Below are 7,706 nucleotides of genomic sequence, written 5' to 3'. Positions count from 1 at the left end.
ACTTCAAACCAACCAAATTTTCATTTTCAAACCACATTATGGTCAGTAAAACCACACTCACAGTTTAGCAGACATGTGTTCAGTGTTATTCAAAGCTCAGACTGAAAGACGTGACCCTCTTGCTCCCGCATGTTGCAGAGAGTGACTGAGGCACTCAACACTTCTGGGTTTTATAGTCCCTCCGGAAGGGGCGTGGCCTTCAGGAGAGAGAATCTCAACATTTTTTAAACACTAATAACTCTTTTATTTTTCACCGATGGGAAAAATCCTCTTGTCCTGTGCAGTGGAGGGGAACAATCGTACTCAAAGATTGTCAAAATCGTAAGTGGCAGCGTTTTTCTAAAATCAATATACAGAACAACAGGAAGTGGTCAAGATCAGACTTTTAGTAATATAGATTCACTGACGTTGGTGCCATTGAAACCCTGTTGCATTATACAATGACCTTTTGTTTCAAACATGTGCAGATGCCTCTTCAATGAAGTACAGGAATCATAAGAAATGGCATGCAAGATTTGGGATGAACATTATCCTTTTCTGTAAATGTAGACATGGGCAATAATAAATAAAAATAACACCAAAAATCAAATAACAATGTAATGAATGTATAACAGAGACACAGTGGTCTGAAGATGCTGGAATCTGGGGCAAAAAATGCAATGCTGAAAGAACTCATAGGTCAAACGCCATCTGTGGAGACAAAGGGATAGTCGGCTACAGATCAAGCACAGACAGGTCAATGTGGGAAAGGGGAGGGGTGTTGAAATGACATGCAACTGGAAGCTCAACATGTCCATTGTGGACAGAGTATGGGTGCTCACATAATGGATATCTATTCTGCACTTGGTCTCACTGATGCATAAGTGGCCACATTGAGAGCACTGGATAGAGAAGGTGCATGTGACTGTCTCACATGGAAGGGGCATTTAGGCCCCTGGATGGCGGTGAAAAGTTGAGCCTCCTATGATTGCATGGGAAAGTGCCAGCGGATGAGGAAGAGTGGGTGTAGTCTGATGAGTGGCCAAGGGGTTCACAATGAGAGTGATATCTGTGGAAAGGGGGGAGGGGGAGATAAGATGCTGAAAAGTGGTGGGATCATGATTCAGCTGATGGAAATGGCAAAGGATGATAAAATAGATGGGAAGTCTAGTGACGTGAAAGGTGAGACCAAGGGAACTCTATCTTTGTTTTATTTAGAGGAAAGGGGCTACAAACCCCACACATGTACCCACATAGATTCATTGTCCCTTGGCCTACCCTTCCTTCCTATCCCTTCCCCACCTGTTCCATCCACCCATCATTCATCATTATCAAGTTAGACAGAGCACTTAAAGATTGCGGAGTCAAAGAATATGGTGAGAAGGCAGGAATGGGGTACTGATTGTAGCAATGTTACAAAATTTTGAGATTTAAAAAATCAAGTCTGCAATTTGTCCCATCAGATAAAGCATAACAATAAGTTTAATTTGACACCTAATTCACTTTCATATCTCAAGTAATAAAAAAGTTATGGCCATTTTCATACTCGGAAATTAGCATCTTGTTCCCTATTGATTTTCTATGGACATAACAAAAAAGCTGTGATCGTGGACAGTCAAAAGCCCATAACCTTCTTAAAAATTAAGAGAACTGAATGAAATTTTCAGTTATCATAGATTGAAGCATTCTGAAACAAATACAAAATAATCTTACTTGGATGACCTGAAATTAAAGCATATAATTAGTTAGTTACCCAATTGTAGCTAATTTCAAACTTCAATTACTAGATCTAAACATCTATCCATTTCTTAATAAATGATTAACATTTTTAAATAGCCCAAGTGTCCAAATAATATTCACAATTAATTCACAATAACACATGAATTTTAAATCTCATTTACATCAATTTATAGGCCAAATGGAAGGAATTTAGTGTTCAATTGCTGATAATTAAAGTCAATTTAAATCGGCTTTCTAGTGCGTTCCTGTGAACGCGCTGGTTTAGAACGTTCACATTGCAGTGGATTTGTGCCCTCAAATGCCCAGAAAAATACTGCGGGATATAAAGAGCCCAAAATGAACTACTCGCTACAGAAAACTTTATATACAGGGTTCTTAAGAAGCCCCATTTAATGTAAAAATAAGGTACATACCTTTAATTGTTTGCTTTATAAAACCCTGGGGCTGCGAGAGGTTGCGAGTTTAGAGAGTGGTTTTTAAACTACTATAACTATTATACAAGGCCATAAAAACTAATAATACCTTTTGCGACCGGGTCTTTCAGCGATTTTCCGTTAATGATTTACTAGACTTTGACTCTGACATCGGGGGGGGAGAGTGCAGTGAACATTTTCGTTTGGAACAGCCTAGTAAAAATCGCGTTTTAAACCCGCCCCCTCTAAACAGCGCCAAAACCGCGCACACGGGTAGGGCAGATGCTCAGCCACGATTCAGGTAGGTTTTGTAACATACCTACTGATTGGGGATGATCAGTCATGATCACAGTGAATGGCGGTGCTGGCTCGAAGGGCCAAATGGTCTAATCCTGCACCTATTGTCTATTGTCTATTGCCCCTTATTTTGTTCCACTTATTACCTTCTTGCCTCACCCCCCCCCCCCTTCTTTGACCTGGCTATCTGCTAATATATATATATTTTTTTATTCCATTCATCCCCATACCTGGTTTCACCTCTCATCCCCTCTCCTCCTCTTCTAACTGGCTCTATTTGCCCTTCATCCTCTTTATCACCTGGTTCCATCTATTACCCAGCTGTTCCACTGCTCCCTCAAACCTCTACAAGCTGGTTATCTCCCCTTTAACCTCTCTGTCTTGAATGCAGAGACTCGATCCAAAACGTCGCCCATCCCTTTGCCTCCAAAGATGCTGCTTGACTCCCTGAGCACTTCCCGTCAGCTTGCTTTTCAGCTGGTTATAAATTTGTTTATATGTGAATCCACTGACATTGTTGTGCAGAAACAATGTAAAAATATTCGATCATATACAGTGGTCCAAAAGGTACAAATTGCGGAAGTTCACAGAGGAAAGAAAAAGCTTGCACATATGTAGCACCCTTTATTGTCCTTTCGAGATGTTACAACCAGTGAAGTAGTTATAAAATTATCACGATTGCAAAAGGAAGAGAAGCTCTCAATTTCTATGCAGCAAAACCCCACAAACAGCAAGCGATAATGACAAAATATAACTTAATAGCAAAACTAAGTGAAGCATGAAGGACATTGACCAGGTCTGGTCGTTCATCAGAATGGAATTGTTTACATATCTGTGGAAATGAGCATTTTATTTGATAGACGACACAGCATTTATTAAGTATGCCAATCATTTTATTCACATCCCTAAAATGGGACTTGCTCTGACAATGCTTTTCTCTCAGAATTGTTGGAAGTGAAAGCCACAACTGCACAGCTCAGCATCCAGCAAATAATTCTGGCTTTCTGCATACTTGTTCACAAATAAATTACTCCCAAAGGAAAGAAAAAGTAACGTAATGTCAGCATCATTTTCATATCAAGTAATTGTGCTTAACAATCCTAAGTAGGAAATGTTATTTCCTGTACACACAACGTTTAAATGAATTAGTACCTAGATGTAGACATTTTCAGTTAACAGTATTGACAATTTGAACCTAATATTACAAAAATAAATAAGATTTATTGAAATACCTTTCCAAGAAATGCACTGAACACAATGTTTAATGGCACACATCACCTTCCCTTCATGTGCTCATACTTGATGCCCAGTTGTCTTGGTGTAATGCTTCAAAACAGCAGGAGCCATGATGCTTTTGGTTATTATTTTTTCTGGTGGAACAGGATTAAGTAGAGATAGATAGAATATTGATTAATATGGGTGTTAAAGATTATGGGGAGAAGGCAGAAGAATGCAGTTAGGATGGAGAGATAGATCAGCCATGATTGAATGGCGTAGAATTGATGGGCCAAATGGCCTAATTCTGCTCCTATGACATGACCTTATGACCCTATAAGCAGAGACTGTCATCTCTAATATATTTACACGTATATTCTTATAACATGGATGAAGGACATTTGTCTCTTTCACTCTATATCATCTCCCAGATCAATCAACAGGCTAGATTCTTTATTTATTTACATGTACTGTTTTCTTCCCCAAATACCCATCAACCAGACCCCAGTTCTCCTACACCCACCTGCACCAGGGTCAGTTTGGAGAGCAGTGAGTTATCTGACCAGCCAATGCATCTCTGAGATGCACGAGGAAACCTTGGGAAACCCATGTGATCATAGGGAGATGGCACAAATTCTTTACAGACAGGTCAGTGTTTCATCTTGTCATTGGAGCTTTGTGGTAGCAGCACCGTCTACATTGTCAATGTGCTGATGTAATGAGAGATCTTATTTTTGCAGATACTTTGTCTATTCTCTTCAAAATCCTTTCTCCAACTCAGGAGGGATGAATGCAATACCTCAATCGATACCCGAGAATCCAACAGCCAACATTTGAGATTGTTTTGAATACTTGGGCCTTCAGGTAGTTTAGCACTATGTGTTTATCTCATGTAATTTCTATTAAATCATCTTAGGAAGAGTATGATGATGGGGTGCCATGTAGATAAATATATATGTATATATATGTATATATATATATATATATATATATATATATATATACATATATATATATAAAAAGTGTATGTGCGTGCAGGCTGCATTGATTGTAGTCTTAGATAGGTACAATATCTTCCTTCCCAGTGTATACTGTCAAAATATAACAAAGTTACAAATAAATGCCATCAGACAATTAACTGCAAAATAAGGGGCCGGTCATTTAAGTTCCTTCTCTTGGAGGGTGGTGAATCTCTGGAATTCTCCATCCCCAAGGGTAGTGGAAACCAGGTCATTGGAAATATTTAAGGTTTAGATACATAAATATTTGAAAGATTGAGGCTCAGGTTTCTCAATCCAGGCGCAGAAGAAGCGTTGAGGCCATAAATCAGCCATGGTCATAATTAATGGCAGGGCCATTAAATTTTCTCGTGCTTGTGTGAGGCAATGTGTCTCACCCATCCACTTAACCTTTTTTAATATTGACATTGAACAAAATTCTCCATGATGAGACTGGAAACTTCCTTCTTTCTGCTGCTAATGAAACTCTGGAGGCAAATCAATTCCCAATATTTTTCTGATGTTATTCTTTTTACAGATAAATTATGATTACTTGCCATTCACAAAAATGTCTATAATCTTCAAATAAGAAGAAATATCATTTATATTAATGACATTATCTAAAGAAAACTATTGGTGGTGCTGCAAAGAAATAATCCTGGTGTTTGGGATAATTAGATCTTCGGAGTCATTAGATAGACAAAATGTTTTCTCCCTTTCTGTAATCTGGAATATCACAGGTGCCAATGTTGCAATAGTAGCAACACTTCCGACATACAGCATTGGAATTTGCTCATTTCAACACAGCAGAATCCAACAAAGAGTAATTAATCCCTTTGCACTTGGTTGGCGTTAGGTGTTGATTGAGCCTTTTGGACCAGCACACTTGGGAGGACATATTTCTATTGTGCTATGGGATCTTTCACATCCCCCTTTAAAGGCAGATGATGCTTTGTGTTAACTTCTCATCCAGAAAATGCAGCAAAGTGGAGCCGCTGTTTGAGCCACTACCTCACAGTAGGTATGTTACAAAACCTACCTGAATCGTCATTGGGAATCTGCCCTCAGCCATGTCGGCGATTTTGGCGCTGTTTGGAGGGGGCGGGTTTAAAACGCGATTTTTACTAGGCTGTACTAATCGCACATGTTCAGCCTAGTAAATCATTAACGAAAAATCGCTGCAAGACCCGGTCGCAAAAGGTATTATTAGTTTTATAGGCCTCGATAATATAGTTATAATAGTTTTAAAATTACTCTCTGATTTCGCAACCTCTCGCAGCCCCAGGGTTTTATAAAGCAAACAATTAAAGGTATGTACCTTATTTTTACATTAAATGGGGCATATATATAACCCTGAATATCAAGTTATCTATAACGAATAGTTCATTTTGGGCTTTTTATATCCCACAGTATTTTTCTCGGCATTTGAGGGCACTAATCCAGCGCTATGTCAACGTTCTAAACCAGCGCGTTCCACATGAACCCACTAGAAAGCCGATTTAAATGGGCATTTATTTACAGCAATTGAACACTAAATTCCTTCCATTTGGCCTATAAATTAATGTAAATTAGATATAAAAATCATGTTATATTGTGAATTATTTGTGAATAATCTTTGGACACTTAGGCTATTTAAAAATGTTAATCTTTCCTTAAGAAATGGGCGTTTGACTATCCAAGATCACAGCTTTTTTGTAATGTCCATTGAAAATCAATAGGGAACAAGATGCTAATTTCCGAGTATGAAAATGGTCATAACTTTTTTAATACTTGAGATATGAAAGTGAATTTGGTGTCAAATTAAACTTATTGTTATGCTTTATCTGATGGGATAAATTGCAGACTTGATTTTTTAAATCTCAAAATTTTGTAACATTGCTACTCACAGCACCAGAGAACCAGGTTCGGACCCTGACCTCGGATGCTGCCTGCGTGGAGTTTGAATTATTTCCACTGGGTGCTCTGGTTTCCTTCTACATCCCAAAGACAAGCGTGGGTTTGTAGATTAATTGGCCCCTGTAAATTCCCCCAAATGTGCAGGTGAGTGGATGACGAAATGGGATAACATATAACTAGTGTGAACTGGTGATCAATGGTTGGTGTGGACATTGTGGCCCGAAGGGCTCGTTTCCATGCTGTCTCTCTAAATTAAACTAAACTAAACAAAAACAGCAAATCTAACAGTGCAGCACTTTGTGATCAGTGTACTGCAGCAGCCTAAATTATACAGTGAGAATGTTTATACCGTCAGTTCATCTTTAAAAATCAATTATCAAATTCTGCTGCACTATTATTAAAAATGAGTCAACTTCCCAAAGCTTAGTGAAAACTTTGCTTTTTAATGGTTATTAATTTATCAATGTTGCAGAGGTAACAAATGAATCTTGGCAAAGCAGCATTGTTTACCACTGTGAGTATTCACCAGCTGGAATTATCTCAGAACTCAAAAAACAGCAACAAAAATATGATACATATAAAGAATTGAAATGACTGAAGCATTATTCAAGGTTGTAAAGAACTCCAAGATCACCGTGTTGAAGCTCCGGAATGTTTGGCCTGCTGCTTTAACAACGTGGAGCTGTGGTTACGGAGCTTCTAGCAGCGGGCGATGCTGACTTCAACATTGTGGAGTGTTGGTGATCCCTTTGCTATGGGCCGCCAGAGTTGAATCTCCGCCCAGCTCGGCCTGTAGACTTTGGGAGTCATGGTCTCTGGTAAGAATTAGCCGATTCTGAACTCCAAGCCACTGAGAATTTTCTTCCATTCCGACGTCGGAGTTCCGATCATCCCGGCGAGAGGGCCTGTACATCAGGTCGCCATAGCGGCGACTGTGGAGGGTTCAAAAGGCCCCGACCACAGGTGAACAATGAGGAAGATGACTGAACTTTATTGCCTTCCCTCACAGTGGGAAACATTGATTCCGCAGTGGTGGGATGTTCATGTTAAATTCTGTTGTGTATTTGGATGCTTAGAACAGACTTGAATAAGGCTCGGACACGGGAGTAATCTTACAAGCTTCTTTATTGCAGGACGCCAGCTTGAGTCCCCCTGCACATGCGTACTT

The sequence above is a fragment of the Leucoraja erinacea genome, chromosome 3, assembly GCF_028641065.1.
Source record: "Leucoraja erinacea ecotype New England chromosome 3, Leri_hhj_1, whole genome shotgun sequence".
NCBI classification, from domain to species: domain Eukaryota; kingdom Metazoa; phylum Chordata; class Chondrichthyes; order Rajiformes; family Rajidae; genus Leucoraja; species Leucoraja erinaceus.
This window is presented reverse-complemented; position numbering follows the sequence as displayed.